This window comes from Nicotiana tabacum, chromosome 5 (genome assembly GCF_000715075.1).
Source record: "Nicotiana tabacum cultivar K326 chromosome 5, ASM71507v2, whole genome shotgun sequence".
NCBI lineage: Eukaryota > Viridiplantae > Streptophyta > Magnoliopsida > Solanales > Solanaceae > Nicotiana > Nicotiana tabacum.
This window is the reverse complement of record NC_134084.1, coordinates 142,479,179-142,492,308: the sequence shown is the minus strand read 5'-3', so window position 1 is coordinate 142,492,308 and position 13,130 is coordinate 142,479,179.

The following is a 13,130-nucleotide window of genomic DNA, read 5'->3' as shown; positions in this document are numbered from 1 at the left end:
CGGTACTTCAAACCCCAGTGTTTCAGCGAACACAAAGTTCGGCAGCAAATCACACCTATGGATGCTTTGTTTGTAGTTAAAAACAATGCAGAATAAGGAGGACAACTCAGAAGTCGAATGGAAATTCTGAGAGGAAGGAATGCAAAGTATAGCCAATGTTGAATTCTTACTGAAGAGAATATCATATTGCAATTCGTTTTTCCAATGTATACGCAGTGTATACAGAGTGTATATCCAGTATATACAGAGTGGATATCCAATGTATACAGAGTGTATATTAAGTGTATACAAAGTGTTTCGAGTGTTTTTACCGATGTGTTCTTCTTTCTCTCCAACTTATACTCTATTTATAGCAGTTATTTGAGAGAAATCCGCCCTCTCCATGGTGCAACAAGCACTAGGCTATCATGGAGGAAGCACTTACATGGTGGAATGTACACTTGCTTGGTGGGAGGAGCACTTGCACCATTGTGGGAGGTGCACTAGGCTGCTTATTGCTTAGTGTTGCAACACAATACACGGATTGGAAAACATCCGTTACAAACACGGATTATATCACGTTAATATTCACTATTAACAAATAAATTTGGTCCAAAAAATTAATCAATCGATCGATCATTTGACCAAATCCGAATCCAAATCCAAATCCCATTTTCCATTCACTCTAATTTTAAGACTATTTCATCTTAAACAAAAACTCAACAAGTCCCCCACATGAATGGGGAATGGCTATATCACGGAAGTATGCATGAAAAACTTGTGTGATTTGCAAGCAAGAATTAATTGCATCTGGATAAGTAGGTTTCCCTTTGAACTTTCCGTAGTGAACTTATGTCGGATATACTCGGTCAATCGGTAGATTTGATATCTTTGAACCGTCGAACTTTAGAGTATACCTAGACAACCATAAGTCACACAATCAATCCCTTAACTGTCTTTTGGTTCTCATTGTTGTGTTCGTTTTAGCCATAAACACTGCCTCGTTTCATAAGTGCGTAGAGAATTGGCCTTGCAAAATTTTCCTTGAAGCGGCTAACACTTCACACTTACATAGGTGATTCCTAAACGTATCATCCCGTAGATACACTATTTGATATACCCTGTATCAAATTTAGAAATCATTAAAAAGCCTTAATGCTTTATCCTTGGTACTGAACATTGTCTCATCACGAGAATGGACTAAAAAATATTTTGTTGACAATGTTGAACCGTTATTAATGACTTTGTTTGATCTCCTTGAACCTAGATCTTGGGATCTCCAGTCTTCTAGGTAGAGTTACCGCCACAATGACTTGTTCTCGGCTATAGTCCCATTCCCCTCGATGATTTCTCAACTACCTCTCTAGTTAGGCCTTTTGTAAGTGGATCCGGCACATTATCACTTGACTTTACATAGTCAATCGTGATAATTCCTCTAGAGAGAAGTTGCCTAACGGCTTTATGTCTTCGTCGTATATGACGAGATTTACCGTTATACATAACACTCTCAGCCCTTCCAATTGCCGCTTGGCTATCACATTGTATGCATATTGGTGCCAACGGTTTGGGCCAAAATGGAATGTCTTCCAAGAAATTCCGGAGCCATTCAGCTTCTTCACCGGCTTTATCTAAGGCTATGAACTCAGCCTCCATTGTAGAGCGGGAAATACATGTTTGTTTGGACGACTTCCAAGATATCGCTCCTCCACCAATAGTGAATACATATCCACTTGTGGACTTCGAATCAGTTGAACCGGTGATCCAATTTGCATCACAATATCCTTCAATCACCGCAGGATATTTACTGTAGTGCAAATCAAAGTTTTGGGTATGTTCTAAGTATCCCAAAACTCATTTCATTGCCATCCAATGAGATTGACCTGGATTGCTCGTGTATCGACTTAGTTTACTTATAGCACAAGCTATATCTGGTCATGTACAATTCATGATGTACATTAATCATCCCAACACACGAGCATAATCCAATTGTGATATGCTTTGGCCTTTATTCTTTGCTAGTGCAAGATTTACGTCAATTGGAGTCTTTGCAACTTTAAAGCCCAAGTGCTTGAATTTTTCAAGTACTGTCTTAATATAATGAGATTGTGACAATGCCAGACCTTGCGAAGTCTTTTGGATCTTAATCCCCAGAATTAAATTTGCAATTCCCAAGTCTTTCATATCAAACTTGCTAGTTAGCATACGCTTAGTAGCATTTATGTTGGCAATGTTATTACTCATTATCAGCATATCATCCACATATAGGCAAACAATGACTATGTGATTTGGAACATTTTTAATGTACACACATTTATCACATTCATTTATCTTAAAACCATTTGACAACATTGTTTGGTCAAATTTCGCATGCCATTGTTTGGGTGTTTGTTTGAGTCCGTAAAGGGATTTAACAAGTCTACATACCTTATATTCTTTACCTGGAACCACAAACCCTTCAGGTTGTTCCATGTAAATTTCTTCCTCCAATTCTCTATTTAAGAAGGCTGTTTTAACATCCATTTGATGAATTTCAAGACCATACACTGCAGCTAATGCTACTAACATCTGTATGGACGTAATCCTTGTAACGGGGGAGTATGTATCAAAGTAGTCAAGACCTTCTCGTTGTCTATACCCTTTGACAACAAGTCTTGCCTTAAATTTATCAATAGTGCCATCATCTTTCATTTTTCTCTTAAAAATCCATTTAGAACCCAAAAGTTTATTTCCAGGAGGAAGATCAACCAATTCCCATGTATGGTTGTTCAATATGGATTCTATTTCACTATTGACTGCCTCTTTCCAGAACAATAATTCCGAAGAAGACATAGCTTCTTTAATTGTTCGAGGCTCATTTTCCAATAAGAAAGTCATAAAATCTGGTCCAAACGAAGTAGACGTTCTTTTACGTTTACTACGTCTTGGATCCCCTGATTAAATGTACTTTCTTTTGTTTCTGCCCGAGGTCGTTTAGATCCTTCACCAATCGACTCACATTCCTTTTTATATGGATATATATTTTCAAAGAACTCAGCATTATCTGATTCTATAACCGTATTATTATGAATGTCGGGATTTTCTGATTTATGAACCAGAAATCGATATGCTTTGCTATTAGTCGCATATCCTATGAAAACACAATCAACTATTTTCGGTCCTATTTTTACTCTTTTGGGTTTAGGAACTTGCACTTTTGCTAAACACCCCCACACTTTAAAATAATTCAAGTTGGGCTTCCTTCCTTTCCATTTTTCATATGGAATGGATTGTGTTTTACTATGGGGTAATCGATTTAGTATTCGGCTGGCCGTAAGAACGGCTTCCCCCACAAGTTCTGTGGCAAACCAGAACTTATCAACAATGCTTTCATCATCTCCTTTAATGAACGATTCTTTCTTTCCGCAATCCCATTGGATTGGGGCGTGTAAGGGGTTGTTGTTTGATGAATAATTCCATATTCTAAACATATTTGTTCAAAAGGAGATTCATATTCACCACCCCTATCACTTCTTATCATTTTGATTTTCTTGTTAAGTTGCGTTTCAACTTCATTTTTGTATTGCTTGAATGCGTCTATTGCTTCATCTTTACTATTAAGTAAGTAAACATAGCAATATCGAGTACTATCGTCAATAAAAGTTATGAAATACTTCTTTCCACCGCGAGATGATATTGACTTCATGTCACAAATATCTGTGTGAATTAAGTCTAAAGGATTTGAATTCCTTTCAACCGACTTATAAGGATGTTTAACATACTTAGATGCCACACATATTTGACATTTTGATTTTTCGCATTCAAACTTAGGCAATACTTCCAAGTTAATCATTTTTTCGCAAGGTTTTATAATTGACATGACCCAAATGTACATGCCATAAATCATTTGACTCAAGTAAGTAAGAAGAAGCTGAAGTTTTATTATTAGTTTCAACAACTATTACATACAGCTTGAAAAGGCCCTCAGTAAGGTAACCTTTTCCTACAAACATTTCATTCTTACTAATCACTACCTTGTCAGATACAAAAACGCACTTGAAACCATGCTTTACAAGAACTCCAGTAGAGACTAAGTTCTTCCTAATCTCGGGAACATGAAGGACGTTGTTCAAAGTCATGACCTTGCCAGAAGTCATCTTGAGAAATATCTTTCCGTATCCTTCAATTTTTGCTGTAGCAGCATTTTCCATAGAGAGAGTCTCTTCGGGTCCAGCAGAAGCATATGTAGAAAATGCTTCCCTCACAGCACAAACATGGCGAGTGGCTCCAGAATCAATCTACCACTCCTTTGGGTTTTCTACCAGGTTGCATTCAGAAAGCATGGCACACAAGTCATCAACATCATCATGCTTTTCTACCATGTTTGCTTGACCCCTTTGCTTGTCTTTCTTCCGAGCACGACACTCCGTAGATTTGTGTCCGATTTTCCCACAGTTGTAGCAGTTTCCACTGAACCGCTTCTTGCTTGGGTTGTATTTCGGACCAGAATCCTTCTTTCTCTTTTTGTTATCTTCAACAATATTTGCTCCCATTATTGTTGAATTTCCACGGCCTCTTCTCTCAGCAACTTTATTGTCCTCTTCGATTCTCAATCGAACAATGAGATCTTCAAGGGACATCTCCTTTCGTTTGTGTTTCAAATAATTTTTGAAGTCCTTCCACAATGGAGGCAACTTCTCAATTATTGCTGCTACTTGGAATGCTTCATTGATGACAAGACCTTCAATGAAAATTCTGTTAGTAAAATTACTAAAAGTTTTACTTTCAATATCAGTATTTATTTGAAACATACCTTCAGCAAGTAGATCATGAATAATCACTTGCAATTTCTGGACTTGGGTAATAACAGACTTGCTATCTACCATTTTGTAGTCCAAAAAATTTTGCGGCGACGAATTTCTTCATCCCGACATCTTCAGTTTTGTACTTCTTTTCAATTGCATTCCACAATTCTTTTGACGTCTCCACGCCACTGTATACATTATACAGATTATCCTCCAGTCCGCTAAGAATATAATTCCTGCACAAGAAGTCAGAATGCTTCCACGCCTCAATCACGAGAAAGCTATCATTCTCTGGAGTTTCATCTGGAAGATCAGGAACATCTTCCTTGATGAACTTCTGTAGACATAACATAGTTAAGTAGAAGAACATCTTTTGCTGCCAGCGCTTGAAATCCATCCCGGAAAATTTTTCGGGTTTCTCTGCCGGTGCCAACACCGGAGTTCGACTTGTCGATGCGTTGGCAGTCATCATCGGAACAGCTTGATTTCCGTCATTCGCCATTTTTACTGTAAAAATGACACAATCAAACGTTTAATAAACGTTTAAAACTGGAGTGAAAAATCTCGTAGATTTTAATCTCCAACAAAATGCCACGAAGGCTTTAAAACTGGAGTAAAAATCACGTAGATTTTAATTTCCAACAAACCGCCACGAAGGCTTTACTCTCCAAACGGGAGTACACAAAAACCACAAAGGTTTTAGTTTCCAGAATATTAAGAATAACACAAATACAGAAATAAAAGTTATTAAATTCCTTAAGCTTGTTGTTCCTTCTGTACTTGTAAATAATGATTCTGGAAATTAGAACGTTAACTTATAAACGTAAATATAAATAAAACAGAAATTAATTCGAGCCCACTGAATTCACAGTGTTTTCTTAAGGAATTTAATCCCCTCCTAGTACCCAAGGTTATAGATTATTTCCTCCCAGGATAGAACGAATTACACACTGGTGTAGCGGTACTTCAAACCCCAGTGTTTCAGCGAACACAAAGTTCGGCAGCAAATCACACTTATGTATGCTTTGTTTGTAGTTAAAAATAATGCAGAATAAGGAGGACAACTCAGAAGCCGAATGGAAATTCTGAGAGGAAGGAATGCAAAGTATAGCCAATGTTGAATTCTTACTGAAGAGAATATCAGATTGCAATTCGTTTTTCCAGTGTATACACAGTGTATACAGAGTGTATATTCAGTGTATACAGAGTGTTTCGAGTGTATATTCCGATGTGTTCTTCTTTCTCTCCAACTTATGCTCTATTTATAGCAGTTATTTGAGAGAAATAAGCCCCCTCCATGGTGCAACAAGCACTAGGCTATCATGGAGGAAGCACTTACATGGTGGAATGTACACTTGCTTGGTGGGAGGAGCACTTGCACCATTGTGGGATGTGCACTAGGCTGCTTATTGCTTAGTGTTGCAATACAATACACGGATTGGAAAACATTCGTTACAAACACGGATTATATCACGTTAATATTCACTATTAACAAATAAATTTGATCCAAAAAATTAATCAATCCATCGATCATTTGACCAAATCCAAATCCAAATCCAAATCTCATTTCCCATTCACTCTAATTTTAAGACTATTTCATCTTAAACAAAAAAACTCAACAATCAATATTGTCTCGTTTTCTGATTATGTGTTATTTGGTATGAGGAAAGCATTATTTCATGTCCGTGTGGATCCAACTCCCCTCCATTTCCTAATTTCTCCATTTCTCCAAGTTCCAACTTGGATTAGAGACACTTGGAATGGTTAAAAATCAATGGATGAGATTTAATTGAATAAAATAAAGCTCTAATCATAGTTAAAATATTTAATTCATTCTTTTATTCATTCTCAAATAATATCTTTTGCAATCTTATAATTATAGCTACACATTATCTAGGATTCCTTCTCTCTTTCTTGTAATAATTTTTTTCTCCTGTGAATTATTTTTTTTCAATTCTACAAAATCTTCCATTCTCATTAAAATTAAAAAAAAATATTAAAAGTAAGTTCCAATGTTAACGAGCTATGTGGATTTCCTAAAATCTTGGTACATTTTGATTGCGTGAAGAACATGTTTGGCTCCTGAATGAAAATCTTGATCAAAAGAAAAAAAAATTATGATGCTTTTCGGTTTAATTCTTTGGCAATGCTAATGCTTTTACACAGCTAAAGTTGAAGAAAGTTTGAACAAAAATTGGTGCAAGATTGGAGCTTACTTCTTATATTTGTATCGTTCTTTAATTATTATCAAAGTTGGAACTTACTTCTAATGCTTCTTATTTTTAATAAGAATGGAAGATTTTGTAGAATTGAAAAAAAAAATTAAGTCAGAGAAAGAAAATCACTACAAGAAAGAGAAAAGAAATCTTAGATAATGTTAGCTATAATTGTGGGATTGCAAAAGATATTATTTGAAAATGAATAAGAGAAGGAATTAAATAATTTAACTATGGTTAGAACTTTATTTTATTCAATTAGATCTTATCCATTGATTTTTAATCATGTTTAGTGTCTCCAATCCAAATAGGAACTTGGAGAAATGGAGAGATTGGGAAATGGAGGGGAGTCGAATCTTGTTCGTGTCATTAGTCAAACTAATATGGATCTTAATGAAAGGGCAGTCTAGTGCATGAAGCATCCAACATTCATGCAAGTAGTGGTGTATGCATAAGTTTTCGTAAATGATGTCAATATTTTTAAGAAGTGAACAAATGAATAAATTATTATAACGCCAAGTGGTGTCATCTTTTTATATTTATACGCAATATTTTAATTTTATTTATTATTTATACATACAAAATATGAGGCAGCTGTAAGAACGTGATTTTTGCCCTATGAAGGAATTACTCCCAAAAAATTCAAAATAAAACAATTTTCCTTGGTGTGCAATTTATTGAATTTTTGTGGTATTTTTTGGATAATTATTCGCATTTGTCTGCGCATGTTTATTTGTTAAATTAATAAAAAATACAAAAATATATCGCATTTGCATTTAGGATTTAATCCTACAATTTTTAGTAATTAAGTTTGTTTTACAAAATATGAAAATCACAAAAATAGGCATCTTTTGCATTTTTAGCATTTAATGTCCAATTGTACAATTTCATGCTTAATTATTACTTAATTGTGTGTTAATTGTTATTGGGAGTTAATTTGCGCTTTTATAAATTAATTTAGTTCCATATGATAATTTAAGGATTTTTAGAATTTAGTTTTAGAAAAATAAAAGAAGAAAAGAAAACAAAAATGTAAAGAAAATCGGAATTGGGCTCTTCTTCAAATTCAAGCCACAAGCCCAAAAAATACCCAACCTTCCCCATGACCCGGTCCATAACCCAAAGACCCAACTCCCCCTCTTCATTTTTCATTTTTTCAATTTTTTTACCAAAAACAAAACAAAACAAAACCCTAAAAAAATACTACCTACCCGCCCCCTCTCTATCTTCTTCTCCAAAAAGCTCCAAACAAACCCATCAATGGCTGCCCTTCCCCCGCCTCTTCTCCTTCACATACACACACACACACAACCACGGCAACGCAACACACACACACCCGCTGCCCGTGTTTCTTTTTCTTCTTCAAGTTCACGTTGATCGTTGCTTCTTCTTCTCCGACGCTGCTGCTGCTGCGTTCTTCGTCCGACGTCGTCCATGGCTGCTGCCCGTCACTGCGCTCCAGCTCGCCTTTGCTGCTTCCGTTACATCCCGCTAGGAACGATGGCTGCGTCCACAAGCTCCAGTTCGCTACCATGGCTTCTTCCGTTCACTGTTTCTCCTCGCTACCATGGCTGCGTCCACAAGCTCCAGTTCGCTGCTTCTTCTCCGTCGTGTTGATGCTGCCATGGCTGCGTCACTGTAGTTGCTGCCCGTCGCTGGTCTTCTTCGTTGTCCGTTGCCCGTCACGTTGGTTGCTTTCTCTTCTCCGGCTCGTTCCCGGATGCTGCGTCCTTCATGCCATCGAGTTGCTACTATTACGTCTCCTTCTTCGTCCTCTTCCAAACAACCAAACTACTTTCCGTTCGATGTTTTCGTCGTTTCGATCCGGTTAGTGAATTTTTTAAGTTTCATTTTGTCCATATTTTTGTTTGATATTTTTCGGATCCAAAATCGATAAATGATTCAATTCTTGTTTTGTTTGTTCATAGTTGAAATAATTTTCTAGTTTGTTCATATGTTTTGTTGATTTAATTTTCAGATTCAAATGGAACTTTGATTAATTAGTTTTTCAGTTTATTTCATGTGCTTTTATTTTGTATTTTTGTAGAAGAAATTGTTAGTTTAATTTTAATATTGTTAGATTTAGTTTAAATCATTTGAATCCGTCATGTTTGTTATTTAATATGGATCTAATGCATGTTTATTCTTTGTTTGAAGTTCATCCAGTAATTTAATGTGAGTTTATGCTTTGGTTTTTGATTTGTTGATTTAGTTTGAATCATGTATTGTGTTGTTAATATTGTTGTTTCCTTGCTCATCAATTTTTGGTCTAAGTTAACCAGGATTGGTTCCAAATATGGTTAATTTATGCACATTAATTTGATGTTGTTCAATTTGTGTTCATGTGATTTGTTGTTGAATTGGTTCAGAAATCGTGTTCATGTGATTTGTTGTTTGAATTTGTGTAGAAATTGGTCATATTGGCTATATTTTGGTTGAGTTTGATTAATTGATTGTTTATAGCTGATGGGGGTAGTTTGGTAAATTGCAGTACGTTCAGGGGTAAAATGTTAATTGCAATAAGGTTGGAGGGGTAGTTTAGGAATTGTACATTTTGTAATTCTTTATGTTAAGCATGTGGGACAAAATGTAATGGGGTGTGGGTGATATAATTGTTTAATATAATGGGGGACAAGACATAATGTAGTGGAGGGGAATATTGTATTTGTTTATGTTAGGCATGGGGGACAAGATGTAATGGGGTGGGGTTGATATAATTGTTTAATGTAGTGGGGGATGAGTGGGAAGATAATGGGTTTGGTAGGAGAAAGTGTGATTTTATTAATTGATTAAAGGGTTTGGGATGGGATATAAATAAGAGAACTTGATCAGATTTTTAGGACAGAAAAAAGAGGACGGACAGAATATAGAAGAAAATTTTAAGAGAAAGGAAATTCCGAAAAATACTAACACTTCAGAAAATAAAAAGAAAAACATTCTGGAAATTCAAAAGAAGAATAGTATACACCTGATATACAATCCAAATATTCTGATATACGGATTCAGAAATTAAGGGTTAAACACTAACTAGTCTTTCAAAAATCTGAAAAGATTCCCTTTGCTTCTGTCCGTTGATTGTTGTTGGTGCTTCTGGATTTTTGTCTTTATTTTAAAATCTGTCACTAAGTTTCTCGTTGCTGGTTGTTACTGGTTGTTGCGGTTGCTATTGTTGTATGCTACTGAATTTCTGCTGATCTCCCTTTTCTTTTGCTTCCAATATCAGGTACACAACTGACATGCTGATTATTGTAAACTGAAACAGGAAGCACGAATACGAAAATGAAGAGTTGAAGTTCTAAATTTATTTTAATTATATTCTGAATTTTATTTGTATATATAAATTATTTAGCTTACAAAAATCAGAATCATGTAGCTATTTAATATATATAGTGGAACATCTGACGATAGCTTAACGGATGAACTATCTATATATATTGCTTAAAAATAAATAAATGGTGTAGTAACTCCGTCTAGTTAAAAATCAAACGAATAGACCATTTCGGAACTTGTAGGAATATTGTTTAGTTAAATAATATTGGTTAATTTCAGCATGTAAATGGTTTAGGATTAAAATTAGATTGCTAAGTTTTTTTTTAATTTGACAAACTGAGAACATGCCTAGTATAACGTAACTAGGTAGTAACATGTGAATAAGACGGCCCATGTCTAGTTTTATACCATACACATTGGGCTTGGGCCCGCATTTGCAACGGACTGCCCTGCTTGTATCATTTTCAGAATTTATGAATCATATTCGAAACCCAACTATAACAACTCAAGCATGTAAATAAATTAAGACCTTTTCTCTTTCATTTTGTAGAGACAATTTTAATAGAAAAATGTAGGCACTTTAGGATTATCCTTTTAAAATAAATGAGACGAGTCTCGCCTAATAAAACGCACAAATTGCGGGGCCCTCGATAAATGTTTAATTAAAATTACTTAGACTTCGGGATGAGCCGTTTAGCAAAATTCCATGGCCTTACCCAGAAATAATAATACGCTAATTGTTTTAGGCGCACGATTTAATTAATCTTACCTTCTTAATCTCGGGTGCGCATTTCATGCGACCCAAATCCAAATCCCAAAACATTGAATAAAAATATGTTCTGGATTACGGGTGCATTTCATGTGACGCAATCCAAAGACATGTTCTTTTTAAACAATGTTCACATTTTTTAAAATATAATAATAAAAGTGGTAAAGAGTTAAAACTTGCACAAGAGCGCATAATTGTATAAAATCAGATAAACAAGCCGAATATGACAGTTGAGCGATCGTGCTAGAACCACGGAATTCGGGAATGCCTAACACCTTCTCCCGGATTAACAGAATTCCTTATCCGGATTTCCGGTTCGCAGACTGTAATACAGAGTCATTCTTTTCCTCGATTCGGGATTAAATTGGTGACTTGGGACACCCTAAATCTCCCAAGTGGCGACTTTGAAATAAATAAACAAATCCCGTTTCGATTGTCCTTTAATTGGAAAAAACTCCTTCACCCCTTGCGGGGGCAGAAAAAGGAGGTGTGACAGCTCTGGCGACTCTGCTGGGGATTTTACCCAAAACCACTGGTTCAGGGTTAGAAATTTGAGCTTATATAAATTGTTATATTTGGTTTTATGTGATTTTGTTACATGTTTGGGCTCAATGTGCTAATTGGTTGCCTTTTACCGCTTTGATATTATGTGAACTGTATATAAACTGTGCCGAAACCCATCTCCTCTCTGAGTCTTCTGAATCATGAAGAAGGGTGTACTTCGTACGACTTCTTTTCTGTATAGTGTCAAATCCCAATTTAGAACGAGGTTCGGACAAGTAGCTAAGCCGGTGAAGCTTCTGTATTCCCGGTACGCTGCCCCCATTGGCTTGAGTTGTCCGCTCGGGTAAGCCAGGTCTAGAACAAACACCCAGGTTCTGAACCTAGTATAACAAATCCACATGCCGGATCCCTAATAGGAACGCTTATTTGCATCATGCGCATTTGACTTAGGGGACACAACACAGGGGTTGGGTCAGTCTAGGACTAGCAACCTGAAGTGAAAAGACCATCCTGCTGCATACTGTATGCTTTATGCATTTACTTGTTTCGGACTCGCATGCTGACCGGCTTCAAAAAATCGGGAATATTGGAAAATTGCAAAAAAGAAGGAAGTAACTGTGTAGAGAGTTAATTGCCTATTTTAAAAAAATGAAAAAAAACCAATGCCCCAAATACTGGCGAAATTTTGGGAAAAATGAAGAAAAAAAAGAAAAATATTTTTTTTATATAGTTTGTTTCACTCAAAAAAGAAAAAGAAAAAATAGAAAAAAGTCTCTTATTTTTAGGTTGAAGAATAAGTTGGTCATTTTGTTGAAACAAAAAAAAAATCTTCACTTTGTTTTGTTTTCAAAAATGAAAAAAAAATAGAAAAGGAAAATAGTTTGTCTTGCCATGGAAAATGAAAATAAAAAAAAGGGTCTTATTTTTTAAAATAGTTTTTTTTATTTTTATGAAAATGCCCAAACTCGAAAAGGAAAAGAGTCATGCTTTGAAAGTGGGTTTGATATTTGTTGCCAAAAATGAATGAAAAAAAAAGAGTTTAAAATAGTTTATGTTAATGGCACGAACTACGCGGGTTTGATTCTCACCGGATGTGAGATACATAGGCAACCCTCATCGGTCCATCCTCCCATTTTGCTAAAATAGCCAAAAACAAATAAATAATAATAAAAAGAAAAAAAAACATGTCAAAATTTTAATTCTATCATAAAGAAGTCGGGTGACGATGTTTTATCAAAACATAGCCGAATGTTCCCGAAAGGGACGCTGGAAAGCTGACTTTGCATAAACAGCCACCTTTGGGTCATTTTTTAAGATTTGGACCAGTTGACCCACACAGCTTTAAAAATCTTCGTCCCCGAGACGTTGACAGGCCGTGTTTGAAATATTGAGTTTCCTATTTTTGAAAAACAATAAAAAGAGTCATAAAAAAAAGTCGGGTGATGCTGTTTTTGTCAAGAATAGTCGAATGTTCCCAAAAGGGACGCCGGAAGGCTGACTTTGCATAAACAACCACTTTTTGGGTCATGTTTAGGATTTTGGTCCAGTTGACCCACACAACCTTAAAAATCTTCGTCACCGAGGCGCTGAAGGGCCGTGTTTGCAACACCA